Below are 10,813 nucleotides of genomic sequence, written 5' to 3' on the forward strand. Positions count from 1 at the left end.
GAAAGAAGTTCCCCACCTCTGCCCTATGGGTGTAGTTCAACCCTGAGCCCCATTCATGGAGGAAGGGATGCAGTTGATTCTGAAAGCACAAATGATCCAGGGTGGCTGTATATGGTACACCAGCACTTGCACTGTGGTGTCACGTGCCAGTGCTTATTTGGAATCCCCATCCTATGCTGCTTCTATACCTGGGGGGTCAACTGCAGCATGGTAATGGGAGGCCCAGCTTTCATGCTCTTCACAGTGAAAATGACTTTCTGGACATGTGGGGGCCATTGAGTACACACTGAATGACGGTCTGGGCTTAAAGGTCAGTGTGGTGCAATGGTTAAGAGTGTGGGACAAGAATTCAGAAGACCTGGGTTCTAGTCCTAATTCAGCGAACAAGCTAACAGGGTGACTTTGGGCTAGTTACAGACTCTCAGCCTAACCTACCTCACAGGGTTATATTTGTGAGGGTGAGAGTAAGAGGCGAAAGAGAATTGCGTAAGCTGTTTTGAGTTCCTGGGAAAGAAGCAGGATATAAATATAATAAAAATAAATAAGAACAATGAAATGCTGTGCTGGGAAACAGTTGTGCTAGAGCCCCTAACCCATAGTCCTGTAGCTTCAGCATCAGCAGAACAAAGCTTGGGCTAGGTTTGGCTATTCAGCTGTTAATGAAAGGAGTCATGGAAAAGGAATGCTATCGAGGATTTCCTTCCACAGTGGCCTGATCACAGTTAAGATTGCCTTAGCCAGAAATCATATCTGTGCCTTGAAGATGAGTGAGATATAGGACAGTAAGTAGGTAGAAGTTCCTAGTTCAGTGCTATATTGCTCACACAGTCCATTCATCACGACCTGTCTGCTGCTTTCTGCAAGTCACTATTTCCATTTTAAGAGGACCAGGATTGTTTCAGATGAGCTTGATACACTGGCTCTCTGCCCAGCATGGACTAACTGGGATTACCCATACGCCTTGACTGAGATATCCATTTTGTTCTGGAAATCATAGTCTGGGAGACAGAATGTTATGGTTCTGAAATATTCCTTCTCAGTCAACTGCAAGAATGTTGTTCCCTACATCCAGGAAAACATGTAAATGTGTACCTGATTGCTGCGCTACCAGCTAGCCAATTAACCCAGAAAGTAACTTTGAATTAGCCAGTCAAAAGCCCCAGTGGGAAACTCCAATCCTGAAATATGTCAGCCTACCAACCAGATCAGCTAGGTCAAGCATTACCTGAGTATCCTTAACAACACCATTTTGTTTTGGACACTGGACAATGCTATTCAGTTGTGTAAACAAGGTTAAAAATTAATTGCAAGGTAAAGAACCTCCCAGCAACTTTTGTTCAACAGCCAGAACAAACTGTTGTTCCTTTGCTTCAGTCCATTCTGAGTCCAACCTTGGAGCCATCAAATTCTTTCTTATCCTTGTTGCAAAATCTCACACTATCTTGGGATTCTGGCAGTCCATGCATATTCTTTCTGCTTGAGTATCCTTCACTTTGGGATGTCTCAGCTTTGAGAATAAACCCAGAATCCAATTAATTTTTTTAATATTGCTCCTCATTACTCTTTCCTAGTGTGATCCATCACATTGCCCTAGTCTCAGAGCCAGAGTTCCCCACTCACCAGCTTTCCCAGAGAGTTCCTGGAGCACTACGTACATTCTCCCCTCACAAAGCAAGTCAGAGTCCAAGTCAAGGTTCTCTGTATAACACAGCATGAGTCAGCTCTGTGCAGCCACTCCAGGCCTGGCAGGCAATTATTACCTATGCATGTGTAGTCAGGTCAGAGTCCAAAGGGTAGAATTGGTTCCACAAGAAGCTAGAGCCCTGGGAAGTGATCCTTGAATTCTAAATCCCTTAATTTAGCAGGGCTCACCACCTACATCTATTTTAATTAAAACTGTGGTAGCTCTGTGATCCCTACTTAACCTCCATTCACTTTCCCCATCCTTGCTCAGTGGTGGTCATTTTTTTGGACATCCGTGGACAATGTGTCACAGCCCATTGTCAAGAAGTACAAACAGGGCTTGCGTCCTATATTTAACTATTTTCCTTTTAATGAATGTGCATATGCATATTGCAGAACACAAACATCTGTAAATAATAAGTTAATGTTTTTGCTCTCTGAATGCGGGCTTGACCCAATTTATCCAGCTGCATAGTGGAAAGAAGTACAATGCATATGTCCCCTATGTGCCCACCACACCTCACCTGAGACGCTGTCTATTAGAAAACATGTATATGTGCAAGTTGCCAGTTCATGTGAGTGAGGACACCTAACAACAGCCCCCTTCCAAGTATTAAGTCAATTGGACTATGAAGAGCTATTGCCATATGCTGTAGAGTGGGTCTGTCTCATGCTTACTGCAGACTGTTCAGCAGGAGTTATCAGAGGATTCTGCAGAGAAGGAGCAAGGGGGAGTAGTAAAATCTCTGAAGCTCCTTCAACTGTGCCTATGGAAGTTTCTCAGGTCCAGTGTGAGAATCAACCTGTTATGGAAAGGGGTAAAAGGGTTTTCAGCAAAGGAGGAAGAGCATGTGTAAGACCCAATCCTTGACCCAGAGAGGAGGCACCAGGAGAAATGGACTGATGGTTCATGCCATCTTGCCCTCAGGAAGCAAAAGCCACCCTAAGAGCAGAGTCAGAAGCTTAACTGAAAGGCAGAGATCATGGAAAAGTTTTCAGTTTGAATTCAACTCTTCACATGAATAGAGGGTTCCCTTCTTGAACTCTGGTAGAAGGCTATTTTAGAGTTCAAATTGTTGTTATATGTGCAATCTAAACAAAAGAACTCAGTTTTCAAAGGATTGTCTTGAGTTTTGGAACCAGAGGGAAAGGACCAGCTCCTGACATATACTGGTCCAGACTTCAGAAAGCTACAGAAGTCCTTAGCCCTAACAGGCAGCATGGGATATGATGAGGTGAGCCCTCTGCATGCCTTCCAAAATACTTAGGTAAGTTCTGCACACAAAAACTGTCACAAGCAGCTGTGTCCACTCCTGAAATCTGGAGTTACATTCAAAACTTAATGTGTGTAATTCAGCCCATAAACTGAGTTTATAGTTATTAAGTCTTTAGTATATAATTGTTGAACATGTGATCATTAACAATATAAGAAAAGTCATACTGGATCAGACTGCAGTCCATCTAGTTCATCATTCCATACACATGGTGGCAAACCAGCTGCCCATAGGATCACTGAAGCAGGATGGGCGCAAGACCTCCACCTGTCATGCGCAGTTACTGATTGATACAAAGAAAGTATCTGTGGCACTAGCATCACTTGATATGCAACCATCAGGCAAAGAATATTTGTATGTGGACCATCCCTGAAGGTACTCAAGTAGTTATAGATGCATTAACAATTCTGCTGCTGGAAAAACTCAATCTCATCTGCTCCATCTGTTACAAAGATTTGAGTCATGTCAGTCAAGTCAATGGATATTTAGCACTTCTCCAGATTACATATGGAATATTGAGACCAGAAATCCTTCACAGACAAATAAGTCATACTTTTATCAAATGTGGGAATTTGAACTTGCTGTCTAAAAATGGAAATGTGATAGAGATCTATAGTGCATGAAAAGCATATTTATAGTTTTTTTCAGGAAAGACTTCATGGCAGCTGAATTTTGTAAGAATAAAAATGGCATTGAGTAAGACTGACAGACGCCATTGTCTTAGGGAAAGATTCTTTCCATTTCTATATTTGGGAAGATCCTTAAAACAGTTTGAATCAATTACAGTTAGTGCTGTGGAACTTTTTTGATCATCACTTCAAAGATGGTTAAACTGCTTTCAAAGTTGTTACAACAAAAATCCAAACATGTAGCAGCTAAAAGATATTAACAATGTTAACTCTATAATTATTTATTTTTAAGATATATAGACTTTTTCTTTCCTGTAGGGCCATTGTGTGACAGTTCCTTTTTCCTAAACTGATAAACAAATATTTTGTCACACACTGCTGCCAACAGCAATTTATCAACTGGAATCTTTTGTGCTTTGTTGTAGATCATGATTAGTTTAAATCTTTTTGATTCTAAAAATGTGAGGTAAGTTCCTAGTTACTGAAACCAGAAGAATGAAACCTAAGAATGATTACCCCCCTCAAAAAGAAGGGACAGGTGCTCTGGCAGGCGCAAGAAGAATTAAGCACCATCCACCAATCCCCTGCTCTGATGCCCACAAATTGCTCCCATTCTTACATTCAAATTAATTAGCAGATACATATTTGGGAAACCCATAATCACCAGCAGAAGGTATCACTCTAAAACCTACTTCTTGCACCTCTATAAAATTCTTCCTAAGCCTATGTACTGAAATATACTCTCATAAAATTCAGACAAACTGATATCCAAATTTGTTGTAAGCATAGAAGTACTATACATATTAAGAAAAACAACAATGCAGACAAAGCTGTTCTTATGAATCTATGTGTATTTTCTGGGTTTGTTTCCACAGATACATGAATAAACAGGTAAAACATTTCCCTCCAGAGCTGTTCCACAAAATGCTTTGCAGAAATGTCCACTCAGTGAACTTTTCTGTGCTTTTTCTCTTTTGTTTTCTTCAAAGTATTCACTGTAACTCCAAAACAGTCTTGAAATAAATGTGGTTAGGTTACTGTCTGGGTCAGAGGTGAAAAAGGTCCCTACTGAACCAGGCATTTGGAGCTGTAACAATATTGGCAGTGTTCCAGAAGCATTACCACAGAAGATTCTAAATACTCACTGGGGTTCTTTGAAGATCTAAGAGTCATTGGGGAGATATAGAGTGGGGGGACGGAAGATTTACAACTGTTGTTGTAGTCTAAAACATAGTAGTTCTCAAATCTTTCTTGTTTCCTGAATGATCTTTCTTACTAACTTGCCAACTCTTACTTAAATTTAGGTCATAGAGTTTTGGATAATACAGTAATATATCAGAAAGCCGTGCTGATGAGTACAATACACATCTTATAGCCACTCTGTTTCCATTCAAGATTGAAACTGTGGGGAAGATTCATTTCACACAATTTTTTCACACTATAGTGACAATTATATGGTCATTCCAAAATTCTATCTACTGCTAGTCATTATGAATGGAATCTTTTCATCATGTACAAGCACTCAACACCCACAGAGATTGTAGCTCACAATTCTTCAGGTTGTCAAGTGACAACTGTAATACAAATGGGTTTGTGTGAGCTCATCTTTTGAGACCTGCATCAACTAGATAGACCAGGAGCAGGCAGAGGGTAAATCAGGACCTGCTGCTAGGTCTCTTTGTGATTTGCATTAGATCAGAAAGGATTTCTGATCCTAAACATGCAATAGCAACAATGATTCTCCCTCACCCTAAGGATGTGGATGCATTTTCTTCCATCCATCACTGCTGGATGAAATAAACTAGGTGGGGAGTAGATACCTAGGAGTGACTTTTGCACATAAGGTCTGTGCACTCGATTCAGCCCTAGTATTCAGAACAAATTCCTGTGCTCAGAATTAGGGCCAGGTATCAGCTTGGACTTTCATAATTAGGGAATTGCCCTATTTGTTTATTATCGTTAGTCTTTACATCCTGCCTTTTTAACCTCTTGTAAGCAGTCCATGTAGGCATACATAGCTCCATCTCAGCCTCACCAACATCAACCCATTCTGGGTGCTTTTGCATCTGGAAAATACTTTGCTCAATAAAGAATGTTTTGCATGGAAGATCTGTGGCTTTGAATGTGAGAAGGGAGGAACCTTAGCTCATGACTCCAGATCTCCCAGGTCCCTGGTTCAATATGGATACTGTATGCAGGGATTTTTGTTCTTTATACATTAGATCCTCAGGCAACAATGTTTTTTAAGGAGTTGTTGTGCTACCTTGTTGTACCAAAAGAAACAAAGAGTCTCGTGGCATTTTAAAGACAAACACATTTATTATAGAATATGGTTCATGGGCTCAAGTCCATTTCATGAGATGCCATCTAATCCAACCTTCCTCAACATGGTACCCTCCAGAAGTTTTGAATGATAACACCCAGCATTCATGACCACTGCCCATGTTGGCTGGGCCCAATAGGCCTTGAAGACCAAATCACCTAGAAGGCACCAAGTTGGGGAAGGCTGCTCTGGTCTTTAAACATACCACAAGACTTTGTTGTTTTAGAAGATAATGCTTCTTTATGTGAGCCAGTATGAGAGATCAACGTTTATGAGGGAGAAGGCATATACACATGGTGCTGCTGCTGTAGATGTAACTGAAAGTCTGGACACATCTTGGATGTGGGAAGCAGCTCACCTCCACAGACAAGGCTACAAAATATCTGTGTGTGATTAACTGCTCTTCGCTGGAGTTGGAGTGTGGTAACAGCAGTCAGTTAAACAAAAACAGATAAAGGCAACAGTTATATGCATAGGTATCTCTAAGGCATAAGTCCCACTGAACATTTATTTCTGAATAAACATGCTTAGGGTCTTGCTGAAAGTTCGGGAGGAACATATAACTTATGATATCACAATTCTACTAAATTAGAAAAGCTTGTGTATGACAAAAAGACAGGCACAAACAAAAATAAAACATTAAAATAGCTTTCCAGTCTCCTTGTGCAAAGAGATAAGCCTAAATTATAGCACACAGTGTGCACACTTATAATAAGCTCATTCCAAATTAAAGTTGTAGGAGCAGCAGTTATGTTTGGAATGCCCTTGAGAACACATAAACCTGCCCATTGTCCTTCTCTCCATCATAACATTGCTAAAAGCTACTTTGCAGGCATTTGCTTATAACAAAACAAGGCCCTAGGCCTACTCAGAGACACTGTAACTTCATAGAGAGACTATATCTGTGTCAAACATCAAAATAAACAGTCATGACATCAGCAGTTACCTAAAGGGCATTGCTTCATACTTGTTGATTATTATTAGTGGCATAAACAGCTTAGATTTCTCAGCCATATGTTTCGTTATACCTCACATATTTTTCTATTTAAAAGATTCCCAGTGGTATTAGTAATATGTATGGCTTTATTTATAGTGCACTGGTGACATCATTAAATAGGTAAAATTGCGAACAAAACATGCCATGTTCTCATTTGCCTAATGCTTTAATGGAAGATCAATATGCTGCCTAAAAGAAACTGGATATCATCCTGACTACTGTCCTGCAGATGAACCTAATCAAAAGATAGTTTTGTTTGTGTATTTTGGATGGGATTTTCCTGCAGTGGTGGTTTCAGTGGAAAAAATTACTTGCAAAATAAAGCGCTGTCAGCCATATATTCACTGTAACTCTGCCAGCACAGTTAGTTTCATTTAGATCTAGCCTACAGGATATTTTCATGTAAATGTGAAATCCAAGGGTAGCTATAGCTCCTCTGCGGCCTGGATACTTTGTTCAAACCAAGCCACCAAACTTCATGGGTACATAAGAAGCTGCCTTCTGCCATGCAACCATCAGTCCATTGAGGGCAGCAATGTCCACATGTGCTGGCAGTGACTCTCCATTTGGTTCACACATTCAGCAAAAGGATAGCTCAGTTTGTGTAGACTCTGTAGCAACTAGATCTAATAAAGGGTGCAGGCAAGTTGTGGAACTCCTGTCAGTCTGAGCCAACACTACCAATGGTGAGGGATAATTGGAGTTGTAGTCCATGAAAATCTGGTGGCCAACAAGTTGCCCAGCCCTGCTAATAGTATATCTTAAACTCCTTAATCTTCACTCCATAAAGGGAAAGCGTGATTCCAGGTTACAATCTCCATTTTTGATCAGCTGTGTACCTGTTCTCTTATATGTTACAGCTGCATCCAGCATGCAAATTGGCTTTATCACAGTAATGAATATTGGGCTTTTTTACAATAATAGTGTACTATAATTCACCATTTGCTGGATTATTAGCTCTTTTTTGTATATACATTGGCAGAATTCAGGCTTGCATCCTCTTTTTTATTTAAAAAACTTAGCTCAGCATTTATTGAAACCAGAAATAATTCAGTACAGATTTTCCTATAATGCATACATATTGAAAGCACCAAGGAGTTCACATTTTTTTTTCCATTGGCAGTTTTATTCTGAACCAGCAGCAAAAACATGCAACATGATTCCTCCTCTGTTCCACAGTTAGTGAGAGAGCAATAAAATTCCTTTGTCTTACCAGGCAATCCTAAAAATAGAGCACTCCCATATGTTGGACCAACAGTTGTTTTAATTAGTTTGCAATATTTATATCTAGCTATTTTCCAAGGAACGGCAAACACAGGATTTCCTGATGGCCTCTTATCCAGATACTAGATAGGCCAAGCCTGCTCAGGAGTTATTCAGATAAGTTAATTCCCACTAAATTATGGCCCTTGACTCACAGAATGTGACTCAAAGCACAATATCCAAGTCCAGTAAAATAGATGAAAGAAAGATAGCTGTATCTCTGGGAGATGACCATTTTGTTGCCTTCCTCCTTTAAAAAAGTATCAGTGGGAATAAATAATCTTCCAAAGAACAAATATAAATCAAATTCAAGCAGAAGCAAATGAAATCTGTACCAAGATGGGTGTGCAGAGTGACATTCATTTTCATCATTAGGCTGGATAAATTTTCCTGTGCTTAGATAGTACAAATGGGAAGTGCTTAAGTGTGAAAAAATAATTTAAATGTCACAAACAGATGCAAGTCAGTTCAGGATAGTTACGTTACTTGTCACTATTCACTTCTTAGGTAATATCCAGTAGATGTATGTGACACTACAGCATTCACATTCTACACAGCGACTGCTATAGCAATAGTTGAAAACAACCTCAGAAGGATGTTGTTCCCTTAGGTACAAAATATGATACATCCAGTAAAAAGAAAATCCCACAGCCTTGAAACAAAACAGAAGATTGTGGGAAACTATTTCTACTTATACAGGAAAAGGATAATGGCTACAATAAGATGCTAGCCATTATCATATTGAAGAGATGATGGGTTGGATCCAGACTTTGCTATGCTTTGAGTAATTCTATTGTACTCAATGGAACTTAGCTAACCCACTAATTTGTCCCACTGATTTCAATGTATCTACTCACAGTATGGCTTAATCTGGATTCATCTCCTTTTAAGCAACTGGTTTGCCATTCTGTTTAGACAATATTTTCACATTAGGGTTATTTTTGCCAACCCTGCCTTATATAGGAAAGTATTTTTGTTCTTTCATGGTAATTGAGACTTTCTGAAGTAGCTCTTGAACTACTTTATTTTTTAGTGTATAGTGTAGTCTTTATTTTGACCCATACATCTTCCAGTGTTCAAATGCATTCTGATCATTTTAAGTCTCATAAAAAAAAGTTAAATGGCATGACACAGTTAAAACTCAAGAGGAAGTTTGGTCTCATGAACAGCAAACACGTCCTAGCTATTTCCTTATGATGTATATCAAGTGACAATCATGAATCTCTTACTAGAAAAGTAACCAAATACCCTATGTGCTAGGTAGCTGCTCTGATATGACCGTGCATATCCCAGTCAAAATTACTTTCTTACTTCATTTGCCATTTTCCTGGTGTTTTAACTAGATCAGCAGATTTTCCAGTACTTCAAATTTCATTTCCTTTTTAGAGAATCTGTTCCTAATCAACATGCATAAATATACTAATAATCATGCACTAGTCACTTCAAAACAGACGCCTCTTTAACCCTCATCCACATTGCAGCTTAATACATGTTCCTGCAAGGCCAGCTTTACATGATAGTACTATGCAGTTTTTAGAACTTATATTAAAATGGTTATGCCTGGGAGATAACCATTGGTAACTCACCAAAACGTATTTAAAAGAATGTCATGGATAGTAAAGCCAGTTTTTACACAGGGAACCATATTAGTTTAAGAATACTCACTGTGAGCAACTATCAATGAATGTCCTTGTTTTCTGTAAAGACTTTGAAATTCAAGGGTAATACACTATCTGGGATAACAATAACAAATACAATCACAGAACCCAAACTCCTGAAAAGCAAAGGATCTAAAATGTTTAACTTTTGTTGGATGGTACTATGGATTAAACTGCACACTCTTGAGTTGGTCAGGCTTACAAAAGAAGCTAAAATACAGTTATTCACCAGGCTCTTACATGTAATGACTACACTGTATAAAACATTATCAAGTATTTGAAGCCAAGGGTATTGAGTATATGATATTGCCATCTGAGATGCCATTGGTTAATGAAAGCTAAGGGGAGTGTTTTACTAATGCTTTTGGGGAGTGATTCAATGTCTATTTTGAGGTGCAAAAGTGGTGAAATCCTAGTTCCTTCCTTGTATTTATATTTACATTGTGAGAAATAAGGATAGCCCCATTTTGAAACATGCAGTAGTTTACAGCTGCTCATAGGAAAAAGGCTCCTGGTGGTCTGTTCATATGATCTGAGGTAGGCTAGAATGTATTTGGGGATGAACAGCTGCTCATATTCTATTTCTTTATTCATATTTTGTTACTACTGGGAAGGACACAGACACCCTATTTGTGAGCTCTTGTTGGACAATCCCTTGGAGGCCGAGTCACATGACCTAAAGTGATTCAATATATATCTTTGAGGTACATCACTATGGAAATCCTAATCTTCAGTTTAAATTTTGCTTCCATTGTAAGAGATGAAGGCACTCCACTCAAAACTGTGTTGAAGATACAGGCAGTTCTAAAAGAGCATAATGAAATTCTCCTAGTGATCCAGCCATATGATTTGATGTACTCCAAAGCTTTGGTGCAGAGCTGGAGAAGGGCAGGAAATTCAGCTATGGAGTCAACTGGGGGACTCTGGGCCAGTGACAGTCTCTCAGTCCAACCTACTTCACAGGGTTATTGTTGTGGAGATAAGGT

Source organism: Varanus komodoensis, unplaced genomic scaffold (genome assembly GCF_004798865.1).
Source record: "Varanus komodoensis strain SLA01 unplaced genomic scaffold, ASM479886v1 scaffold2, whole genome shotgun sequence".
Lineage (NCBI taxonomy): Eukaryota > Metazoa > Chordata > Lepidosauria > Squamata > Varanidae > Varanus > Varanus komodoensis.